Here is an 11715-nt window from a genome sequence, read left to right on the forward strand (position 1 = left end):
TTGCTTGTTTTGCACTCTTAGTATCTCAATTTGTTCATTTAAATTACCAAGAATGTTTAGCAAATTGTTAAGTTCAATTTGACTTACCAATCCCGTTGTCAACTTACTTTCCCTTTATGTAACTAGGTATTGAGGAGATCTTCCATACTTTGTTTTTCCTCTTCATATGTTCTTGTATAGTTCACAAATCTCATGAAATGACAATTGATAAACATCTCCTTTTCCCACCAAGTTAAGAAGATCAATACATTCATCCTTTATAGCATTTAGTAGGAGATTTTTTAATATATCTAATCCTAAATCATGCATTCTAGATCTTTTGATATTATAAGTAAATCTCTCCACTAGGTCTTCTAGATTTTCATCCTCTTTTTTATTCATCTTAAAGACTTCATTTCTAAGGTCATGGTGTTTGTAATTATTTTTATATTTTTCCAAAAATACTCTTTTCATATCATCCCATGTCCTTATAGAATTTGTTCCTAAAGTCATGAACCATCTAAGAGATTTATCCTTCAGTGTCGTTGGAAACAAATTCAAGTTTTGAATGTGTAATTAGTAGCCATAAGATATATAAATGATTTCAAATTCAAAAAGAAAAGTTTTCAGGTCTTCTGATCTCATACCTTTGAAGATAGGATGTACGGATGGAGAGATGTTCTTCATTTGAGCTTTGACATCAGTTTCTTGAATGGGAAATCCAAAAGGATCTTCCTCATTGTCATCATCTTCATCCATTTCTTCATCCTCTTCTGCCATCTCTTCTACGTGCAAAAATAATCATTCATGATGTGGATGTGTGGTTCTTACTGCACCACGTGATATAGTGATTGAAGGTTATATATATATGCAGTTAAATGATTTATGCGTCGACCTATTTTAATCATGCATCTAGCAAAAAAAGAAAAAAAAACTCTAGACTGAAAGCCAGGTCCTATGCACACTTCCCCGGCAACGGCACCAAAATGTTGAGGCAAATTAATTACCTATCATTTAATTGTCAACCCGAGGGTTTCATAAAACTTGTGAAGCATGCGTGCATTGTATATGCTAGAAATTAACTTCCAATTTAGATCAATATAACTACGAAACCAAATAACGACAAACCAAATTCACCTATTCTATTTCAACAATAAATTCAAAAAGAAATTATAATACAATGCACGGAATTTAAATATTAATCTTTCACAGTTACAAGAATTGAAATCTTAATCTACCACACCTTCAAAAATGAAATTGCATGAAATGAAATCTACTCCAAGGGATCATGTGTGCATTAACAAATAAGGATCCTATGAAATGAATAATCAAAACCATATGACATAAAATGAAAGCAAAAACAATCATTCTTAACCTCTCACACAAGAAATGATATGAAAGCAAATAAATCTTAATCTACGAAAGCAATAAATCTTAATCCATGAAAAACAATAAATCGCACACATTATAGGTGGCCAATCCAAAAGCATGAGGGATGGCAAGTTGAGAGGCTCCCAATACAAGCATTACCAGAAAGAGGTGAACATCACTCATGAGCATGGTGCTAAATCTAAATTGCATTCATGAGTAATCTTAACTTGGACACCCGAGTATCTCCAACTTTACACATGCCTTTTAAAGGAGGAGGCTCTCCTATTTATACAAAAACAGAATAAGCTACCTCATTAATGGAGGTCCATTATTCTCTCCCTAAATCCCTAGAAAATTTCATAGAGTTACAACTCAAAATAGGTACTGATGAGATACATATAGAGTTACAACTCAAATAGGTAATGATGAGACACATATCCTCTTTGATCTTTATCCAAATATTCTTCCATATCTTGAAGGGAATTCGAATTTGAGCATTGGAGGCCACATAAGGGTGCCTTGGAAGCTTCCAACTGAGCTACACATGTCATGAAACTCAAGCCACTTTTAAGTATTAGCAAGTATATGTCATTTTTCTAAGTTTTAACCATAAATTCACTTAAAATACTAGAAACCATTAGCGTTTGGAAAACACAAAGGTAACCTCATGTAATCATGAAAATGGAGACTAATGAAAGATTAAATGGCTATGGATTTGAGACATGTGAGTGAAATGGTGGTGATAAAGGTGAAAGTGGATGATATTTTGAAGACATTTTGGAGACTCTAAAGTCTTCTAGCAATAGTTCATGGATATCGTGTTCCTTTTTTTGTAAGAAAGGACATGATGAGGCAAGATGTTGGGAGTTGCATCTAGAAATCGTTCCCGCTTGGTTCCTCAATCGTAAGGAGGACTTATAGTATAGAACGTCTCTAAAGAGATATGAGATGTTGAAGAAGAAGGGACGCTAAAGTCTTCTAGACACACAAGTTCCTCACGCAGGCAGCGTAAGCTAAGGACAACAAATAGAGGTATAATCATTATGTTAATTCGAATGCTATTAATTCAAATGTTGTTCATAATGGAAAACAACATGCAGATTTGAATAACATGTTGAGTAAAATGTTTCCATGCACCTTTTTCCTTTCATCTAACCATTTTGTAGATAAGCACAATAAAAGGAAATAAATCATCAAGAACATGTTTATGTCTACTGGAATTGATACCGAAAGGAGAAAATCTCATCCAAGGATAAAGGCAAGTGAGCAGAGAAGAGTTAAAAAAAAAATATGTACTCACCGTAATATCAGTGGGCATTGGATCGAGAAGTGTTCGAAATTGTTTCCACAACTTCATCCTAGTAAGGGCAAGAAAATCATGCAAGCACCAAAAGAGGAAGCGACCAAAGAAAAAGTGGCGCAAGATGCAACCATCCCTTAAGCAACTTCAGAACAAGAGAAATTTCAAATAGAGGGTTCATTTACCTGGTTGGATAAGAAATGGACAGATTATTTGTCCAACTGAATCTTGTGAATTTATTTTTTGCACTAGTTGCATATCCCCATAGTTGGGTAATTTGTAAAAGTGATATTCATAAATAAATCACTTATATGCAATAGTGTTTTCTTTAAGCAATTACAATTCTAGTTTTGCTTGTTGATTGTCAATTTGAATGGAAATTTTGGGAGTCAAGTTTATTCCATTTTGGAAAAAAAAACGCATTTTAAAATCATTGTATGAGTAGTTGAAACACATTTAGCATGTTCCAAATGTGTGTAGCACTCAAGTTATACAAGTATTCATTATGTGAAGCTTGTTTGGGTTCATTTGGAAAAGTCTTTTAGGATATTATCCTTGATAAATATTTTGCAGATAAGCAATTCCAAGGTGCTCATCTTCTTGGAATTCTTCTTGGGAAGGATGTTGTTGTGCATGGCTATAGTGACATGAACAAGCTGAGAAGAACATGAAACTTGAATTCTTTGGTCAAGTTATATTTTAAGTTCAGCTTGAGAAAAAGCCAAGACAAGTACAAGTCAGGGCACTACAAACATCAATTGGATCGAGTTTGGAAAAATGAAGGAACTGTACTTTCAAATGTTGAACAATTGAAAGTAAACTTTTGGAGACCAAAATTTTTTCAGTGGGGAAGAGTTATTAGGAGCTCAAAATTTGTCAAAAAATAAAAGTGTCAGAATTTTGATAATCTTAGCTTCAGATCAAAGAGCTAGTTATTCTAAATCCAACGGTGCGAACGGGACTCAAATCCGAGCTCGTATGCAGAAGTTTGATCAAGTCAAAGTTCATGGTTGACTTGATGACATGGTAGGATAGGATGACATGGCAAAGCCCTTTAGCGAATGAGGAGGCATCAAGTGGCACGCTGCCATTGGCTCTCGCATATCGCATATTGGAGCAAAAGATAGGTCGATGTTAAAGAATTGGTCCACGACACAGAGCAGGTTGCGATGTGATGTGATCGTAATTGCATATCGCATAATGTTAAGAATTGGTCCCCGACACAGTCAGGGTTGCGATGTGATATATTGCAATCACATATTGCACCCATTACCTGCCAATATATATATGTCACCACCGATAACGTTGATTTCAATTTGCGATGGGGGGACTTTCGGACCTGATATTGTTATATGTTGCATTTAATAATCCTGACGAGTCCACAAAGCTACTTATGTAAGGGTTTGTATGTCGATGCACTTCGCTGATTGTGATATATGACAGAGTTGTAGAACCGTAGCCTTTTCCACTAGACCACCACTCTGCATGTGACCACTCGGTCCTTAATCGCGAGATAAGCAGGAAAGTTGGCGGGACGACCGATTTCGGCGGAACTGACAGTTTTAATTGCAGATATTGAATTTAACTGACAATAAACCAGATTTTGAGTTGAAAATTGTGGAAATACTGACGAAAGTCATAACTAAGGCAATTTTCGACCAAATGGAATGCAAAAAGAGGCTAGATGGCCATTTTTGGGCATTCTGAACTCAATGGAACAGGTTTCAAGATCAAACGAGCACTTTTGGATAGGCTTTTTGTAAAGTGAAATCTATGGGTGCCCTGGTCAATGAGAGTGTTGATTCAGTTTATGCAGGAGTTTGAAGATGGAGATGACCTTATAGGGGTATTCCACCCTCCATGTGCTTTCTGAAACACCATCGAGCTGCTTTTTTGCCTCTGCGGCTGGTTGGAGAAATAGACTTGTTTAAGTACTTCAAGTGGATTGTTGTACTTGTTTATGCTCTTGGTAGTTGGAGTATGGGGTCTTGATTTGAGAGCCCTTAGCTTGTTGATTGTTTCATGACTAACTGTAGGTTGTCATATGTTTAGAGTGAGAGTTATTTGCAGAAGAATGTTTCCTTCAAGGTGAAACTAGCCACTCTTTTTGTCAGCGCATTTATGTACTCTTTACCTTTGAAGAATTTTGAGCATAATGAGAAGGGGTCATGCCTTTAGAGCTGATCCAAGGAAATGTAGCCCAGGAGGGGTGAACTACTTTATCAATGGTTGGTGTATTATTATTTCATACATGCTTCCATTCAGTGTTTTAGTTTCATGTTTTAAGTTTATTCATGAAACCAACTTAAGTAAAAACACATAAAATTCATGCTTTTACTTGCTATTTTGGAGTCAAACCTCAAGCACATTTTATATTCTTATGAGGGGAATTAGCACATCATTACTAATCTGTCCCAATTCAGATCACATGTAAGGAGGAAATTGAAGGAAAATAATGGAAAATGAAGAAAATAGAGGCCTCATTCATAAAAAATATTTTGAGGATCAGTTGGTAACATTTTTTCAGTTTTGTTTTGGAGCTCTCTCATTATTCTCTCTCTCAGACTCTTGGATACTTAGAGTTTTCTTGGAGCACTCTTGAAGGGTATGGCTTACTTGGATTTTTGGAACAAGAAGGAAAAGGAAGCGCAAGAAGACATAGAGATCAACAACTACATCGGTATTTTCCTACAAGGACCGAGTTGCATGTATGTTTTCCTCACCAGTTTTAGCATGCATGGAATATGTATGTGGTTTTTTGGTTGTGATCTCTCATTGGGATGGAGGATGGTCGGGATTGATAGTGGATTTCCTATCCTTTCCATTTCATGGATAGCCCTGGAGATTGTGGGTTTATTTTGATTGTTTTTTTTTTTAGTTCTCATGTTTCCTTAACTTGGGTTGAGTTATTAGTTTTGGAGCCTTGGTTGGACAAACGCTCTGGAGCCTTGTAACAGCTTGGGTTGAGTTACTAGTCCCGTAACCATGGTTGGAAAAATGCTCTAGAGTGCTTGGTGGGTTGAGTTACTAGTCCTGGAGACTTGGTTGGACAAACGCTCTAGAGCCTGATAAAAGTTGTGGGTTGAGTTACTAGTCCTAGAGTCTTGGTTGGACAAACGCTCTAGATCCCTGGAAGGCTTGGATAGAGATTGATCTGATGATCATTTTGTGATGTCCGACTGTGAGGTGGAATGAATGTTTGATGGGTTGAGGTGGATGGCCTCTGGAATCCCTGGATGGTTTTATATTGATTTGTTTTATGAGATCCCACATTCATTCTTGGAATATGGCATGGGGGTGAATGGATGAAGAGAGATTTGGCTCAACCATTCTATGGTCGGGTGGAACATGGAAGTCCCATCTCGGGTTTGGATTTTGCTTCATCAATATGAGGTTATTTCTCCTTGTATTTCTATGAGTAGTATATTGGATTATATGTGGTTTATATGATTGTGATTTCATTGGTATTTTTGTTGCTATTATGTTGGTTATATCTATGTTTTATGACAGTAGTTATGTATGGATCTCATCATGTTTTTACTTGTAAATGAATGGAAAATGTATCTACGACCTAATGGATGAAATTACAGTTGATGTGTTGAGGATTCAATGTTAGTTAACAATTCTTAGCTAAATATGACACCCCTATGCTCATATATGTTATTTACACCTATAGATTACATATTTGTGATATGTTCAATGAAATGTCTGTCATGGCTAGTAGGGGTCTAGTCAAGGTATCATTCAAGTGATTGCATTTATATTTTCATTTCCCTGTTATCTTACTATTCTTAAGATGTCATTCTATTCTGGGTAGTGACTTGGGCTCTGGCCCTGAAAAAGTGGCTCAAATCCCAGGGATGTTGACATAGCATTGTGCAAAAAAGTCCCTGGACGCTAGTTTGTAGGCCTGTGAGAGCGTTCAAAGGTCCTTGGACGTTGGCATGCCCATAGCATGAGAGAATCCAGAGATCAAGTGGTCCAAAATATCAGTGGGACCAAAGGCCTATTTGGCAGAAAGGTTGGATTGGTTCCTGAAGGTCTTAATGCTAATGTTGAATGTCTGTATGGTGTGTTTTCGTCAGTTCCACTTCCTTAATGTGACTTAGGAGGTCGAATCATATCCTAGTGGCCTCTCTCGCATATTTAGCCCAGTTGGTCGGTTGCTTGGGTAGTTGTGGGAGGAGGGTGTTACAGAGTGGTATCAGAGCATGGTTCACCCCTCAGACTAGATGGGTTGTGTGTTGGTCATGCATGCATGTCAATTGCTTGTGTGTCCCTTACACTTGCATTCCATATGCTTGTTGCATTTGCATGATGTTGATCATGGTTGTAGTAATGTCTCCATGTGGAATTTGATGTTGTTATTGTGGGGTACATCATCGTGAGTGTATGACTAGTTACATATTGTTATATGTCACTTACATGTATCATTATTGTATGCTTAGTTACATTCTTGTATGTTTGGTTGCATTCTTGTATGTTGTACATGTTTCTCGTAGGCAGTCCTTGGCTACAAAAACTACGCCAAGAAATCAACTCGACCATTATTTAAGATCAAGCTAGCCCTTGAACTAGAGGGGGATCCCTCAATTGTTACGAGACTTTGTTTAATGTTGTTCACCTTTCACTGAACATCGGTCTATGAAGCACAATGGCCAGATTTATGATTTAATGGGGTAGTTGTTGATGATTGCACAATCCATGTTCATGAATAAATACCCCTCTTATAGATTCCTTCCTCATAGTGCCATCTTCCATCCTAACAGAATAACATGATTTATAAAGAATTTTGATAGAATTATATAAGGATATTCTTGATAATTAAGCACTCAAACTGAATACTTAATCAATATGGTAGATTTGGATGCGTGTAGAAAACTTCTATATCCCAAAAAAACAACACATTGCAGAGGATGACAGAAGGCAATAATTAGTAAATATGTAGAGGAGCTATCTCAGACAAATAGTCCAATAAACTGATCTCTTTAAATGATTATAATTTTGTAGGGGATTTTATAAAGATTGATACTCAATCTATTCTTACCTAGAATCTTCTATGCAAACTTGAACATGTGCAGAAAGAGGGTATGAAAGTATTGGAAAAAGAACACGAAACACAATTTTTGTCATTAACTGGAGCTTGGAAGGCTTCAATTAGGATTTCTGAAATAAAAGTTTTACAAAGCTAAAAGGTTTTTGGCATCCAAAGCCAACAACTGTTTATTACAAATGGTGGAATATATAGAATAAATTTCTCCTAAATTGTTACGATATTTCTGGAATAATATGCTAAGAAATATAGTAAAAATAAAACAATCCCTCGATGCTCTGCCAGAAATTTGGAACTGTTTGAAAGTATTGTGCCTTGATATCTGGAAATTAGTTGAATTACTGTTGAAAATCTGCAGAATGATCCTCAATATGTTGATCTTCTATTGCTAGATGTCTTCTGAACACTGATAACTCCATGCCCTTAAAATCTAAAGCTGTTAATTATGCCATTTGTCTTTCAATTGATAATTTTGTGCCTTAAAATATGGGGTTTGTGAAGATGTCGTTGAAGATCTTCTTGGAATGATTTTATGTCACTTTTTGACAATGCTTCACCAATGTCATAAAATATTTGAAAGGAAATATTCTATAATGTTTTCAAATATTATGTAAATTCATTTTATATTTTTATATTTTCATGAATTTACTAAATGAAATTCAGAAAATATTAAATAAATTCATCCACTCATTTGAAATTATGTGTTTTTTTCCTTCTCTTATATTTCCAAAACCATGTGTTGTTTTTCCTTCTCTTGTATTCCCAAAACCATGTGTTGATTTTCCTTAACTCATTTTCACTTATCCTCCATTTACTTTCATGTGTAACCTCAATTCACCTACACTAATAAATTCATTTCACCTGTACCTATAAAATTTATTCCCCCTACACCAGTAAATTCATTTCACCATGTAGTTGTAAATTTATTTCACCTACACCTCTTTTACCTCAGCTTCCCATCGTAAAATGTATTTACATGAATCTCATTTTTTCTCGTCTGTATATTAGTTTCATAAATATATGATTGCAAAAGTATCCCTTTATTTTCTCTTGTAAATTCATTTTCTTGCACCCGGAGAATTCATTTCACCTGTAGCTATGAATTTATTTATTTATTTTAAGTGCACCTGTAATTGATAAATGAATTTCACTTGTAAAATATTTTCATCATATATCATCCAAGCTTGTGAAAAACCCAAACTCTAACTCCAGAAAAAATCAATTAATCATTTTGATTAATCCAACGGAACCATAAACTTTCACGCCAATCATTATAAGATTTAAATGTAATAGGGAAAATGGGGTGCGGAGTGAAAAAAGAGATGACACGTGTAAAAAGCGGTAAGGTAAAAACATCCTTTTCAGAGCCCCTTTGGTTAAATATATTGATAACCCTTGGATTTAATGTGCTCATATATGGAGGCATGGGAAAATAGGTGAGTTTAAATAGTTAAGTGAGGGAAAATGGGGTGCGAAGTGAAAAAATTGATGACACGTGTAAAAATCAGTAAGGTAAAAACATCCATTTCAGACCCCCTTTGGTTAAATATATTGATAACCCTTGGATTTAATGTGCTCATATCTCTAGGCATGGGAAAATAGGGAGTTTAAATAGTTAAGTTCAGGTTAGGCCATAGGCTTTGACTTTTTAAGTTGGTTTCTTTGACTTTTTAACTTGGTTTTATGTTTAAGCTTGACCTAAATAATTTATTATAACATAAATTTTAACTTTAAATAGATATTTCCATAAAAATATACCATTATATATTTATAAAAATACAATATTTTGAAATTAAAATTATTAAAAAATAATAATAATAATAATAAGTCATTCAAAAGCATAAATAAGCATATGTTTGAGCATTTATCCAAGAAGGAAATTGACCATTTCTAAACAAATAATTTGTAGATCTCTTTGGTGAAAAAATTGCTACAACATCGACTCCAACTGGGGACTGTCTCCCCTGTGAGACCAGAGAACTAGTAGACCTTGTGCCTTTTTGTTGGGCAATGGAGTCATGCCATCAACCTGTGACCTAAAGCTGCATCCTGCTATAATCAAACTGATACTCCCTAAACACTGCAATCTTTAACTGTAACCTCAACTTATAATCTGACCACTGCAACTTGTGACCTATTCCAAATCCTTTTCTGAAAGCATTATTGAAAACTTAGAGTTGAAATGAACTAAATTTTGAAAATCAAATTTATTTACAGATTTCTCCATTCCCAATAAGATGAAATATAGGTCTTGACACAAGTTTTTTTTTTTACTGCAAATAGAGTTTCCAATAGAATAATTTTCATGCCAAGTGAATGATGATAAACAACCTCAGATCTCATAATATATCTTGCTTTTTATATCAGTTGTCAACATAGCTCGTTGTTCCCATCCAATGCTCATCACAACCCTTTGATTCACCAGCAATTGTTTCAACTTTGGATTAGCTATGCGATGTTTGATAAGTGATATTCAAAGCTTCATTAAAAATAACTTGATTTCTAACCTGCAACCCATACCTTTAAGTGTTTGTGGTACATCAAATTTTCAAGGCTGTTGCAACTAAACATTATATCCTTGAAAACATCAACTTTCCCATCTATATGTTGTGAAAACATGAAAGAGTTCATAGTTGAGAATCTGTCAATGTCTAGGCCTCCAAATTAATTTGAGTAATACTTTCTGTTTCCATTTTTTGTCATTTATAATACTCTCAATAACATCTCTCTTACTATCAAACAGTGATGCAGAATAAAACTGAATGATGATGTCCAGCCTGGATAGGCTTTCTTCCAAGACAATTGATGTAAGTATGACATCAAACATATGACCAATGTAAACAAGATTGCATGTTTGTCCATTGCTGACTATTCCTAGTAAAAATAATACAAATCTTAAAATAGTTAAGAAAATCTCACCAAAACCTCCCAACACTGTTGCTTTAAAAATAATTACTCATTTACTGCTTACCAGCTGCTTAAAATGAAATAATCCTTATGCTACAAACCAACCACTGATCTACTGCACATTGAATCTGAAAATAACTAATTCAATCCCACATACCTCTATCTAACTAAACTGAAAAACTTTACATTGTTAGGTGTAATCTGCTTTCCAATGTAACCAAGTGAGGAGTGGGTTTATTGACAAACCACGTTGCCAACAGCTGAAAATCTGAAAAATATATACAATATAAAATTCAAATTCCATAGGAAACTTATACTCACAAGTGAACTTTGGGAGCTACATTCTCTATGGAAATATTAGATTTCTGATTATGGCTGACAGGGGTAATCATATTCTATTGTCTACAACTATCAATGAGCTTTGTGTAGCTGAGGTATCGAAACAGTGGGATAGGTAACCTAGTGGAATCTCCATATGACAAAATGGAGGTGCCAAGTGAAAGTAATGCAACCAATAATAAATTCCTACTCCTTCTTCACCAGCAAGAAATAGATCTAATCTTTATCATTCTCCAAAGAAAGATCTCTTTGTTACTTTGTTCCCTGGAAGCAGCGCCAGATGTTGTAACTGTTTCCCGTAGGCAGTCCTTGGTTGCAAAAACTACACCAGGAAACCAAATCGACCACTATTTAGGATCAAGCTAGCCCTTGAACCAGAGGGGGCTCCCTGAATTGTTACAAGGCTTTGTTTAACATTGTTCACATGTCACTGAACAGTGGCCTATGAAGCACAATGGTTAGATTTATGATTTAATGGGTGATTGTTGATGATTGCACAATCATTGTTCATGAATAAATACCCCTCTTACAGATCCTTCCTCAAAGTGTCAGCTTCCAGCCTGACTTAATAACATGATTTATAAATCATTTTATAGAATAATATAAGTATATTCCTGATAATTAAGCACTCAAACTGAATACTTAATCAAACAGGAAGATTTGGATGTGTGTAGAAAACTTCCACACCCCAAAAAACACATTGTAGAGGATGACAGAAGGAAATAATTTGTAAATATGTAGAGGATATATCTCAGACAAATAGTCC

The sequence above is a fragment of the Pinus tabuliformis genome, chromosome 2_1 (genome assembly GCF_031772625.1).
Source record: "Pinus tabuliformis cultivar Carrire ecotype Pingquan chromosome 2_1, CPIR1, whole genome shotgun sequence".
Lineage (NCBI taxonomy): Eukaryota > Viridiplantae > Streptophyta > Pinopsida > Pinales > Pinaceae > Pinus > Pinus tabuliformis.